Raw genomic sequence first — 15,141 nt, 5'->3', positions numbered from 1 at the left:
ACACCATATATTATTTGCTATGAAACAATGATTATAGGTATTTGGAATACTCATCTGAAATTTCGTAAAATATGGCGTACCGTATTTAGCAGAGGAAACATCCGATCTCAATGGTAAATTCAACGTACGCGACACACGCGACAGGGAACGTGTTAACCCTTTCATTATTAAGAACCCCAATAGTAACCATCCGTGAATTTATCCCTGTGCACGAACAGCCGCTATGCTGGACCATGCACGATTCAGTACACTGTTAAAACGACTTACTGCCCACTTACATAACCTATAAATAAACATCAGCGAGGAATGTGCAGTCAGGGCTTATCCTAATTTAGCTTATGCCAAGAAAATGTTTTAATTACATGATAGGATCTTTAATAATATCAAATATTTCTTCTATCCAGATATATTTTATTTTATCCCCTTATTTTGTATGCCAAAATCTTCATGTACAATTCAACTAATATCATTGCTGAACTTTCCCAAGAAGGATATTAATAAACACCCTTAAATAGCAGTAATAAGTTTAATTAGTAAAGTTTATTATGGTAATAAAGCTTATACGAGTTTAATTAATAACAAATAAAATTAATTATTTTTGAGATTATAGGTTATTTGATTATTCTGTTTGATGGGAAGTTATAAAATCGTAAGAGAAAAACTATAACCTATATCTTATAACTAAACATTGTCTAATATGGGGAATTTATGCATTTATAGGAAATTTTCAGGTGCAAAAAACATTCCAAGTAGAATATTTATTATAATATTTAACAGATGAAACGAATCTCTATTTAAGTTCCATTTCCTTAGTTATATTTATAAAAATATAAAAGTGCATAAAAATCCGCCCTCTGCTTATAACTTATCAATTTACTAATATTATTCCAGAAGACAAATTAGAAAACTAAAGTGTCGTGACCTCGGTATATTATTTTATAACTGAGAACATGCTATTTATCATCTTCCAAATTTCATATTTGATGAGAGGCGCCTCGATCGATAATAAAGGGACCGTTCCAATGTTTCGGAGAACTCGATTCGATTCGATCTTGCGCGGTACGTGCACCGCGTTCAATCTGATATTAAATTCTACAGGAAAATCTCGAGAAGTCCATCTTCATTATCGGATGAACGACGCTTAACCGTGTGACCCGGTCGATCACTCGCAAATAGAATCGTATCGGGAATGACAGAAACGAGACGGACGGTGAAACGGAAATAGACGCCGGTTCCTGCAACTATCCGCGAAATAATCGGCATTATGATTAACTACGTTTCAGCGGGCCGATTATTCCGGCCGCGCAACTTGCCACGCTGACGTTTACCCGATACACGTTCCGTCCCATCGAGTCGCGACGCGAGCAATCAATGAAATGGAAACGCTCTCCATGCCCTGTCTTTGTGTTACGTGTGCATGTATGGTTTCCTCCACAAAATTATCTCTCTCTTCAACTATTCATATGCATTACATATTCTTCTCTTGTTAGGAATAGGAAGGAGGTTAGGAGGAATAATTTGAAAAAATGAACACTAAACATATGGCGCTGCTATCGCACGATTTTTGATTTAAATATGTATTTGAATTTATATTCACTGTACATACTGGCCATAAATATTAGGACACCGAGTACGAGTACTCGTTACACCTATTGAAAAATTCTAAAATATTTGACTTTATTTAGCATTTTACATTATAATACACGTATGAATGAAAGTGAATATGAATGAAATAACAGATTTGTAATAAAATACATACTTCGAAAATAAAAGCAGTGGAAACTGTACAATTTAGCACTATCGGCTGGTGTATTATAATATTATAAGCCGTTTATTTATACAAAACAAAAAGTAGAGAAAATTGGCGAGACTATATAAGATAAGCATCAATCAAGTGGCTTGGCACTACAATTTTAAGTTTCAAAAATTGAACTTTGTCACTTCGGCTTATGGACGGCTCATATAATATGTACACTGACCCACGAAAGAATTTGTATCATTACCATGAGAAGCTTTTATGTTCATATTGTGAGTGTTATATAAAGTATTTTAAAATCACATTAGAATTGTAATTAGACAGAATTGCTATGGTTACATTGGATAAAATTTGAAACCAACCTGAAAATATCTATGGATAGATCAGGAGATACAAGATCCTGACTGCAATCGTATATTTAGTAGAGAATTATAATACATATGAATAGCCATCTTAAGTACACGATAAGTGTTAAATATGGCCCCGTTGAATATTGAGCGGGATCAATTTTTCTCCGCGAAATACATATGTGCTTGTACTGAATATCTTGTAATTCCTCTATATATTTTCAGACTGGTTTCAAACGTTACCAATATAATCGTAACAGACAGGTCTCATAACAGCGATAGTAATTTACGTATATGAAATAATTTCGTATAGAAACTAAATGAGCTTCAAATAAGAGGATAGAAAAATGTTTACGATAAAAGACGGTTTATTATAGTTGAAGTAAAATCATACTCGAAAATTTCTATTTTATTTATTCTTTACAACGAGAGTCTTTAACTTAAAAGTTACAAGCATAATAGTAAAAAGTAACATTTGAAAATTGTATAAGTCAAATATGGAGAATTCTGATTCATTTTCTGATCAAAGAAAAAAGCCGCATTACAAATAGTGTGGACAGTTTAGACTTTCGTAGCGAGTTATCGATAGTTCCAAGTATTCGTCCAAGGTATTTTTGTAATGCAAACCTCTCGGAAGCATCTCGCGTAAACTTGCACGCTCAAGAATGCATAATGTATCGGCGTGTCTTCACAAAAGTAGCTTACGTTCCGCGTTCAACGAAGATCATCCGACAATTTGACATCTGCCATTGTTGCAGACACAATTGCCACCGATCGGTCTACTCACTGCGATACATTGTGTTGTAACTGTTAAGCAACCTTAGACGTCATCAAACGCAATTACACCGTCCGTTTTGGAAAAAATTAATTGTTTGATTAGCAGGTTCTGGATTAGCTATTTCATAAATGGGAAAAATGAGATTTCCAATAATTATATGATTTTATACGTTCAAATTAATGTTTTGAATTTACTAATTCTGTTCGACTAAATAACGTATAAAATTATTATGAAATTATTATTGGTATATTTATCCTGGTTTTCTACATTTATTTGCGTCTACGTTTGATATAAAGTTATTATTACATTTATCCTGATTTTGTTCATTGACTGTAGTCAGAGGGATCTTTCATTCGTTGGAAAAATTAAATTTTAATAAAGGTTTTACTCAATAATCGCAACTCAAAACCAACCCAGGTATCTAATCCAGGTATATAATTAAAATGTAACGAAACTGAAATCTAATATCGAAATTAATAAATCAAAACGTAAATGAAATCTAGCAAATTTATTCTATCTTCTTCGTATTGTATAATAATATTATAACTGGACTGCGGATTTTTATTCAAATTCATATTTTTATGTAAATGAATGTAAATAGCAATTTTGGACCACTTACTATATTAATATCTATTAAACTAAATTAGATCTAAGGTAGTCTATGTAACACTGGAAATTTTATATATACACATCGGATAATTTATATATTTCCTAAAATAATAGTATCTAATAATAAATAATACATTTCTTAAATTCCTAGTATTCAATTTCTTATAAATAATGGCCACAAAACCAGTTACGTGAGAGACAAGATAATATCAAACAAAAGTTCCCAGAAAATTCCCTAAACATATTGTATTTCTATCTCACTATTGTGTCACTAGTCCACCCGTTGGTCCTCTTTAGGCCACAACTCGAGTGCAGGCACGCGTGTATCGGAATTGACCAGTGTTGGCCTTCTCTACGGTATCGCTCGTTATCTCTATCCGGAGAATATTAATTACTTATCCACTATCCCGTTTCTCGCGTCTTTTCGCGCTCGGTCGACGAGATCGATAGGCTAGGATATATTGAACACTCGCCGGCTCTCTCGACGGGTTAGGTTATCCGGCCTCTGTAGGGGGACAGCTACATTGCAGCTCATGCATAATACATACGATCCGACCTGGAGTAGATTTATATTTACCCGCACCTGGGATAATTCGTTAAATATCGACAGGCATTGCCAGCTCTTGCTGCTGAGCTTTTTTCGCGTACGAAGATGATTCGACAGGACGTTTTTACTCTGCCAGTCTAGATTCTAGATGCTCTTTGTTTTTCCTTCTTATCTCTCTCTCTTTCTCTCTCTCTCTCTCTCTCTCTCTCTCTCTTGTAAGGATGAATCTCTATTTCCATTTGCTATTACTGTATTAGTTTGAAAGAGGAATTTGAACTGTGAGCGTTCTTTATCGGTGGCTAGTGTCATTTGGTAAGGATAAATTAGGTTATGTTGTAATGATTTTATTAGAAGAAAATTGACAATCTTTTTAATTAGTTGTTCCTGTAACTTAGAAATTAAAAATTCCTTTCGAAAGTTCATGTAATTGGAAAACTGTGGTAAAGGTGGTTCTTAGGAGGTTATAATTAGGTTCATAATTGATTTTAAAAGTCTTTTTCTTATAGTGGGAATGTGACACTCGTTAGTCACTTTTAGTGATTTACAATAGTGTTCAATTTGAATATTTCATCGTAGAGAGCGTAATTTGATAAAATTAGGATTTGATAAAATGTTCAGTCAATTGATTTTCTCCCTTTTCCCTCATCTTGCCCGAAATTCAGGTCACTGTGACGATCGTGTGTGCCCTCTTGGGTGACTTCATCTTTTCGAAGAAGTAATTCTCTCGATCGAAGTAATATTCATCATTTAAATCTCACGGTAGAATCTACTAATTTTTCCATTTGATTTGTTAAATAATTTTCGGATTTTGAGAACGTGTTAAGTTCAAACATTATACTTCCATAATTACTGCACTGTTTTTTTAATGGTATTTTCAAGCAGGTTATTCAAATTTATCTCGAATATGTCTTATCCAAATCTGTATGAAATTATCTATCTTTATTCTTCAATTAAAATCTTATATCTTGTTACAAATTTTTCACATTAAACTCCTAAATTACTTAATTAGTAGAATTATGCAGTTATCATAATATTTCATCTAATACATAGATAAAGTGCCGAATATATTTAAAGTAACCAAAGACAAGTGTTACTTGAATTCAGTTTCCATTTTGGAAAAACACCCCCCCCCCCAATCTATCGAAATTGATTTGAAATATTACGTAATCAGGTTCGAAGTGTTCAAGCGACTCGAATGTGGCTCCTCGATTCAATTTCATTTCGCACGGCTGTCGGATGGCTGGCGAATAACTGATGGAAGCTAGTCGCTAGCAGCCATCAAGCGTCTCGGCTCGTTTAATATTTATCGAGTTGGATTTTCGAGTTTACCGATGGCATCCGCCGTGATATGGCCTCTGTATTTGTCTGCCCCCGTAATTCGACGTATTCGCCGCAATATTCGATCAATCGTCTTGTCAATTTCAAATACCGATCCCATACAAGTTAGAATATTGCCTGGTAGCGTCAACAATTTTCTCCTAGCATTCCATTTGTCACTATAAAAGCATGATCTCTCCCTGATTTTCATCAGTTAATTCCTTTTCAATCGAACGATTCACTGTCATAACCGCAATGACGAGAATTTAACATAACATAACCTCAAATTAACTAATACGGTTGACAAACTTTGATTAATAAGAAATGATCCGCATAACGGCATTTGTGGAAGTTTTTTTGGATAAATATAAATAATGTTCATGTTTTTGTAGACTGATGTACTCAATGAATGTTTAATGTTTGTATATTATGCATGTAACATATGTTGGATAGACATAATAAAACAAAACGTATGGGATTAAAAATCTGGCATTGTATGTGTATATAACGGATTAGGCAGGGATAAATGAGACTAATATATATACATGTACGGATTGATAGTTCAGCTGTGACATTATACTGGTAGGAGAACTGTACTCGCGTCAAGCTATTGACACGTAAAAGTGACGTTTCCATTATGCGTGGTATCATGTCTATGTAATCTCATACTCAATGACTTAAGGATCTTAAGCTCGAAACTTGGATAAATCAAAATTCGATGATACAACTATGTAATCAAAATCTTTTGTATCGACATCGAAATCTTTCGATATTTAAGAAATCGATTGTGCTATGTATGAAAATCTGATTAATCGAATCAAATTCGAACTCTAATCGCAGATAATCAAAATCAAATATCGAATATATTTACGTCTGACAGTTTACTCGGTAGAATTTTATCTTATGTTGTTATGTTAGAAACGGCACATATTTGACTTTGATTTATTACTCGAACGATCGATAGAACACATGTATAATAATGTACATGTATCGATCGATAATCGTAGTTCGAATGGGGTACCGTTTATAATGCATTCGTTATTTTCATCCTCCAACGTACACTTTGAGTACCACAGGTGACACAGTGTAGTCGGTTAAATTCTTTAACCGCGTCGTTATTTCTGGCTGGCGAAATATTAATAAAGTGTAAAGATGCCACTTTTACGCATAGCTATCTGAACTTTTGTGGTTATAATTTACATTGACTCCGACATGAACCGACTTACAACTTATGGGCGAAACGTTTATGAATGACCAGCAATATTTCGGTTACTTTCCTATATTCTTAAAAGAATGTATATTATTCTGAATGTTATGCTTTATTTTGAAATCCTTTACATTTGAAATAAAAAGAATAGTCATATGTTGGTGCTTCAAAAGCCTCATCTGGTATATTTTTGTTAGAATAATTTCTTCATTTTTATTTATATAATATGTTGACAATATCTATAAAAGTTGACATTTTTTAATAATATTCACTTGTTATCTAAACATTTTTTTTAAGTATCTCATATTTTGCAGATTTCAAATATTTTCTATTACTTACTATTATTTACTTTTATTTTTATTATCTACAATACTTTATCTAATTTTTAACCTTGCTGTGATTCTCGAATTTTTATATGCCAATTTTACTCTTACTTCAACAAGCAAGGAGACTTATAATATTTTAAGCAAAACTGCAGCATAAAATTGAAACTGAAAATCAAAAGGAAATTAAAGTAAAACATTTCTTAGCGTTAGAAAAACAGGACTAGGTTAGAAATGATATAAAAAGCGCAGCTGGGTTAATCACTTCAAATAAAAAATTTCCTTTTCTCTTTAGATCATGTAATTGAATTTTCTAAGCGCAAAATGTGACCATAACACGTTGACTACCACGGTGACCACCGGTGACCCACGTTACTAAATTGTGTAGAACTAAATTTAGAACTAAATTGTTCCGAACAGTTCAAATAAGATAAATTTCATGGACTAAACAATTTTCAACAATGTGAATGATTTAGATAACATCGTCAGAAGAAAGTGCGCAAATACAATATATTTTGCAAAAATTAAATGTTATAATATAATATATTTCAATTTATTACTTCCAGGGCATAATATATAAAATTTGCGTGGCAATCAACGTGTTAAAATAATTAAAAGACTCGATCATCCATATATGGACATAAAAAAGGACTAATTGACAGTGGAAGATTATAACACGAAACTGTAATAACGTCGTTCAACGCGCGGTCGAAGCTGAAATGCCAGCGCGACTGTCGAGGCTGAAAGCGGTGCGCATGCGCGGCACATACGGCGGCGCGCAATTGGTGAGTCGGCGTCTGACGTCGATCTCGGCGAGAGCCAATCAACGGTTGAACCTCGTCGACGTTAGTTCGGCGTGCCGAGGCGAACTTCAGAGGCGAGGTGGACCGACTGGTATGTGCAACACGGCCAGGCGCCCCCCTCCTCCTCTCTCATTTACCCTCTTTCTCTATTTCTCTTCCTCTCTCTTTCTTTCGTTCCCGTGCTCTCCACGCGACTTCCTCAAATCTTTATTTCAGGCTCGACCGCGAACTGGTCGAGGCGCGCGCGGCCCGCTTTTTTACCGTCCGATACGACGCTTCTAAATTTGAATCTTCTACGTGGAGCACAGTGCGAATCGACGGCTCCGCCGCACGTGAAAAAAATATATTTTAAGAAACGGACGCGCGTTTCTAGTCATCGCTTCTAGTCAGCCAGGATAATTCTAACCTAGCTAACCTAGCTTCCTGGTTAGCTGGATCCTGAAGAATCGTTTTTTCGCTTGGCGTTCATCTTTACACGTTTAATAAAGTCGTAAAGGTGAGAAAAAGAACACAGAAGGAGAAAGTATCGATATATCACGAATATATCGTGATACATACCAGAAGGGGACAAAGAAACGACAAAAGTGCAAGAAGACGAAGAAGACGTTCAATCGCGAAACAATAAAGGAAGTTTCTTGTTGTCGCCGTATTATATACGTTGTCGTTATCGAATGGAATACGTTGATTGGCTTGTTTGTCGATGTTTGACGAACCCCAGATGAAATCCAGCGTGCGAACCAAGTGACGCGTGGTTGATCGAATCACCAGGAAAAAAAAAACGAGTGCAAGTTTTGATGTACGTGCCAAAAAGCTCGTGTGTTATTTCTACGTAATCGGCTTCGACGAGAAGTTTTGTTTTGATCTTAAAGTTGTACCTTTCGCGAGGGTGTTAGTGGGGAGATATCGATCGCGGGACCATTGACGTCCGTTCTGGAGAACGAGCTTTTCTCCTCGCACCTTTGACTAGACTAACCTCTCGATAATTGTATTTTCTCACTTATAGCTTCGTATATACGTGTATACGTATATTATAGATATATACATATGTACATATATATATATCTATATTTCCTACATGTGTGTTTGCGTGTGCGAATGAAAATTAGATGCTGACTAGTTTTCAATAAAAGTTTGAAAAACGTGCCTGTAACGAAGTAAACTGTATTGTGACCAATGGAGGCTATTCCGTGAATCTCTAGTTTAACATTTGTCGACAACGGAAGTGGATCTGAAGACAAATATTATATCATTCGGATAATACGTTTCTTTCTCTCTCTCTCTCTCTCTCTTTCGCTCTTTCTCCTCCCTCTTTCTTTCTCTTTATGGTCGTAGAGCGATCAAGAAGTCACTTTTACGAGTCCAGATTTTTATTGAGATACAGATGGAATTTTGATACAGACAATAAACGTGAGGGTTTTTGAAACTTCGCATGACCGAGTGCCTGAACGGAGATTCTCCAATTACATTGTGATAATAACATCTGTGAAGAGTGCGCGATCTCTCGCCATCTTTGTTTTGATATCGATTCAGTGTGCGCAAGAAGATCGATCGATTGGCGAACGAGCCGTCGAAATGTTCGACTGATCGAGCTCACTTCGAGTCGGTGAGTTTATCAAACGCAGTATTCAATTGTGAAACAGTTCTTTTCTTGTTGATAGTTGGCTACAGTTATTTATCATTAGCAATGGCACTAGGATGTTTTAGGTTCGGCGCGAATTTCGCACGTTTAAATCCTACAAAATATTCTATAAAAATTCGTTAAAATGCTTTCAGATATCTAATTTAGAGTTGTAATAGATTTTTATATTTCTAATTATTTTTGTGACATAATAACGTAAAATCAATATCATACAGGAAAGGTTTTACTTAGTGGTATAAACGGATTAACATATAATTGGTAAATTTTTGAACGAATTTTATCTATGATAGAAATTTCTACAAATTGGATGATTTACTGTATACGATGTATAAATAGTATAATGTTTTTTTTATGTTTCTTGCGCGATTCTCTAATGTAGTTACAGAAAAGTATCAGTTAGCAGGTTCTTAAACATTTGAAGTCTGCAATTTATGCGATCATTGTCAAAATTTAAATTATATATATTATAAATATTCATGAGTTTATTTCATAAACACTCACCGTTAAATGTTATAAGTATTTAACAAAAAGGAAAGCAATTTTGGTTGCCCCGCTTATATATAGGGTTCGTCTCTGTTTTTCTGCTAACACGTTTTTTGCGAACGACGACACAATCACATGATGTATCAACGGGCGAATCAAACTCTCCACGATATCGAGATAACGTTTATCCGGTTGCAAACTATTCGAAGGAAACGATTTGGCAAAGTTCAACATATCGTACTATGTACTAAGTACACGTGTCGAGCTACGCTTCCAATGTGATAAAGTATATGTTATCGCAACTCGTATGAGCCCTCCTATCGAAATTAGTATAGCAAATTAAAGTAGCCCATCTGCAACTTAACCTAACTAGTACGTTGCCATTTAAATATTGCATTGGTGTTAGCATCAAGTTGTTGTTAGACAATTATGAATATTATTATATGATATTACTGTTTCGTAACAGAATTAAAAGCAGTATTAGTATGGTTTGCATATCGGGACCAATGAAGTATTAAATCTTCTCTGGTTATCAATGTTTGATACCATATATCGAAGTTTGATATAGCATGACCACCCATGGAAAATAATATTTTTCTAGTAATTATATTATGTTAGGAATTAAGATAAATAGTGTCACTAAGAGTCACGAATATCTGGGAATGCTGGTTTTCTATTTAATGACTACTAATGGTACTTAGTAATTGTTAGCTTTAAAGTTGTTGCAAAATTTTAGACATTTTTTTAAGCTGTTAAATATTACTATTAAAGATTACTAGATGGGTTATGCTGACTGTTAGTGTAATAATTTCATCTATATGTCGCATGTAGAATATGAATGCTGTGTTAATGTCCGTTAAAGTTAAAGGCAATTTCATCAAATTTAGATTTCTTTCGTTACACAATACAAAATTTATTCAATAAAGCAATACACAATGTTACATGAAACAAATAGAAAATCGCCAAGAAACTATAATTAGGAGAAAATAAAATATTGCATCACAATATCTACTTAGTAGACACCACAAAACGTATAGAATAAAACACACAAGATTATATGGAATAAAGCAAAATTTTTAGAAAAATTGTAATTACAAGAAACTAACAAATTTCGACTGAGCGTCTATTTAATAAACGTCAAATATTTACAACTAGATATGTAAATTAAGAGAATCAGCGGAAATATTCCAAAAAAATATCGCAATTCATATTTTTACGAACTTAAAAAACGCAACTTTGACGGAAATTTTACCTACTAAATATCATAACAAATACCAGATATACTTTTGCGTGGTTCTATGCATTTTCGAATCTCCAAATTTTCTATAAATGCGTGAAAATCCGCAGCCTAGTAATTGAATAAAAATCATAGAAGTAACATTTATTTAAATATCTTTAGATGGAATCGAATCGCACATCAATTTATAAAGTCCGTTGAACACAGATTGTTATTTCCAGCTGGGAGCAAAGAATAAAAAGCTGGTGGTTCATAATATAGCGAGACATTACTCGATTCGATAGGGATAGCTTCTGGACGCGAGTGCAAAATGCGACGTGTATAGAGAAATACGCGGTGGTCGCTGACCCTCGGTTCGCGTTCTACGCTCTTGTATAATAAACCGAATTCGATCGGACGACAGCTCGAGCGGCAACCTCTTCTCTCTCTAGCCTCTCCACGAGTGTTCTCTTTATTGTCACTAGTCACTAGCAAAGAGAAGCATCGAGCGGGTGGACCGTCTATTGCTTTTTGCTCGAGCTTTCTTTTTTCATCGCGTACCCCCGATAGCCAATAATAATCATTCGCGGAATTTCACAATACGAGAAACGTGCGATCGGCTTGCTGAATGAACGATTCATTCCATTATCTTCTATTTTGAAATAAATGGAAAATTCGCGGCGGAATTCGTCTCGATTGTAACTTGACGCTTATCGTGTAATCACACTGTAATAGATAATGATAAATGTACATCGGTTGGAATTAAATCATCTTTTTTAAGGGACTTTATCGCGCTCTAAATAATATCGCAACATTTCCAGTACCATAACGAACTGGACATTATATATTTTCATATATATTTAATATTATTAATGGAAGATCATAGGGAAAGAATATGACAAGACATATCTTTTATACTTCTGTGGTAAATGTACTACGTATTTGAAGTCTAGTTACCGAAGAAGCCGTGTCTCTATATAAGTCCTGAATTAAATACGCGTTTTTATTATCGTAATGTCGCTTATGCACTTATATTTTACTTTTCCTTTTGCAGCTTAGAAAAATTCATCACCTACTTTGAAAAAATTTATATAGATTATCCCCGTTTTCAATTATACCATAACGTAACATTCTATTTTAGCTGTTAGATAACCTCAAAATCAACGAAAATGGACTTTATATTTTTCACGTGAAATCTACAATTAGTAACATGGCGTATTTCGCTCGTATCTAATATTTGGTTATTTAAGTGTAATATCGAGTAAAGAAACCTGTTCTCTGAGTTACTCCCTACTGTATTTTCCTTCTGATTTTCAATTAATATCATTTCTACGTGTACCTAACATTTAATAATTCAGTTATTTTGTCCGATATATGAAATAACGGAACCTAACCTCTGCAGTATTGTGTACCGTGTTCTTCTTATGCTTTTCAATGAACACACTTGCTTAAATATGCAGTGTCTCATTTGAATCTTGAATCTAATATTTGATAATCCAGTTTAACCTAAAGCTAACCTTGAAATTGCTTACGTATGCTGCAAGCTTTTTTTACTTTTTACGAATTGAAGATAGTAAGACGAGTATTTAAAATCGTCTTATACTTAAAGAAAGTAATAGATGTATAAAAAGCATTGGAAGTAATTGTGCTTAGTCGTTGTCGAATGCTTAATTGTGGTTAGTTTAACGTCCTTGTAAAGGCGAATCGCGTGTTTGACCGGCAATAATCGGTATTGGAATCGCCTTTGATTTGATCGCGAGAGTCGACGGATTCACGAGTGTGATATAATTACGATCGGTGACGGTGCAACATAATTTCGCGATGCACAAGATAGGCACGACAAAAATAACGTTTGCCCGTGAAACGCGTGTTAATTCATATAGCGAGAGATCGCGTGCTCGGAATGAATGAAAGGGGGTTCGGTAAATATAGTTGATGGAGTTTAGAATTAGAACAACATTAAAGCCTATGTTTTTACCGGACTCGGTGTATCCGAGCATTGGAATTCATCAGTCGAGAGAAAGCTATCGAATGCAAGCGATTAATTGATTGAGTTAGATGCAATTTTTCTTAATTTCCAAATAATTTTTATTATTATACGATACAATTTTATTACTACAATCGAACACAGGTTTCCAATTAATCAAAGTGGGTACAATTCGATTTATCGAATAAACGTTGGCAATCGAATATTCGAATAGGTTATAGACGGTTAAACCCGATGAAAATCGTATCGTATCGAATCGAAACTACATCGATTGTTCCAAATTCGATTAATGAAATTGACCGATTTCTCAAATCGAATCTATCGCAATAGTTCAAAATTTAAGCGTAGAAATAGTTAGTAATTTCACCGAATCTGAAATTTGATTATTGAAGTTGAACATTATCGATTTATCCAACCAAATCGTATCAAACATTTGAAATTTGAAAACAAAATTGGAATTTTTCAAGAATTTAGAATAATCAATGAACTTATCTGCATAAGCATGAAAGTTAAATATTTATTAGTATTACACCACACATATTTACGATGTTTTTCGATAAAGTGAAGTAGAGACACTAGAAGCATCTCGAAGGCCCCTTCGAAATACATAATGCATTATCTAATCACGACTGGTGCAAAGGTAATTTGATTTTTCTACTCGTCTGTTGCTGACATTACAGTAGCGCAATATTATCGTTGATTACACTTGACGTACCTAGCAATTGCCGATTATAGCAAGGGACCGTAATTTAAATGGAAGATGGAAGAGCATTGAAAACAGAAAAAGCTGACAAAGAGAAGAAAGAAGTACACACTATTAAACTAGTCTGCAATTACCTTAGTCTGAGAACATTGTAAATTGCTCCCACAGATTCATTTACATAAATACGTAAACACACAGTTCATTTTATTTCTTCGTCGATCGATCTTGATTAATTATCGTCTGATAACATTTACCGAATGGCGTTTAAAATTCAAACGAAATTTCGTTTTTGCCTATTATGTTAATTGACGAAATTTCCTTGGTTCTTGAAACTTTCACTTAATTACTTTTCAATGGATTCGGTCAAAGTATGTAATATATCTTTTAATTCGATATTTAAGTGATATCAGTTAAATTATAAGTGACTGCGATACTTTGGTATAAAAATTGAGTTAAGTTATGTAATTTAATATCTGTTCTATTATCTTATAATATGCGATAAATAGCATTGTTAATTTTATCAATACAAATTAAAATTTATATTCGGTAGTATTCAATTTTTTATTCAATTTTGTATTGTTATTCATTAAACGAATGAATAAGTAAATATAATTAAGTTTTTTTTTTGTAAAAAAGTTAAATTCCGAACTATTATAGTTTAGGTTATCTACTGCTCAACGATATCATCTAAAGATTAAAAAAAATATATTCTAATTCATCGATAGAAATTTTTCCAAGATACTGACGATGGTAATATTACAGAGATTAAGATAGATAATCCTGAGAATACCAATAGTAATAAAAATTTGTGTAGATATTTTTTTACATTTGAAATAAGAAGTATAGCAGCTTTAATAAGTCTATGCGTTTTCCTTTGTTAACCATCATTAATTGGCACGTAATTCGATGTATCTGTACTCCGCATACACTTTGAGGGAAACTCAAGTGATAAAGTCGATTATTATGTACATTAATTATCGACGATAAAATGGAAAGCGATCGATCGTTTATTACGCGTTTACTCCATAGTAATGGCAATAACGTCGTAATTAATTACGTTATACCTAGTTCCATCTGGATTTTTTTCCGAACGACGAAATTAGGTTAGCTTATTGTTAGTTTTAGGTTAGATAAATTAATATGAAAAGGATGAAAAATTCCATTTTATTTTTACAAATATAATTTTCTTATTTTTATAATACGATCCCTAAAAATTGAAACGAACAAAATATTAAAAGAAATACTAACCTATAATACATAAATAATAATTAGAAAGCCAAATATATCTTATTTCAATTTTTCTCTCTGTCTCTTTTTTTATATAGTTCTATTGTTCTAATTTCATATAACTGTTTTATAAATTTTTTTAAATCGAATTTAGAGCTTCGCTATTACCTAAAAAAAACATTGAAATTAAGTTATAATT

General features: G+C 33.6%; 1 protein-coding gene across 9 annotated transcripts in view; it reads left to right on the top strand.

Annotated features, from left to right (window-relative positions):
- Mef2 (myocyte enhancer factor 2) overlaps positions 1-15,141 on the top strand; it is an 81,732-nt gene that overhangs the window by 42,607 nt on the left and 23,984 nt on the right. Inside the window, exon 1 of one of the 9 annotated variants that reach the window (XM_033347114.2) lies at positions 7,896-8,183. The exons of 6 other annotated variants lie outside the window; for them this stretch is intronic. The gene's annotated coding sequence lies outside the window, so the exon portion shown is untranslated. 2 more of the 9 variants (XM_033347104.2, XM_033347097.2) reach the window with 2 other exon arrangements.

This window comes from Bombus vancouverensis, chromosome 13, assembly GCF_051014615.1.
Source record: "Bombus vancouverensis nearcticus chromosome 13, iyBomVanc1_principal, whole genome shotgun sequence".
NCBI classification, from domain to species: Eukaryota; Metazoa; Arthropoda; class Insecta; order Hymenoptera; family Apidae; genus Bombus; species Bombus vancouverensis.
This window is presented reverse-complemented; position numbering and strand designations above follow the sequence as displayed.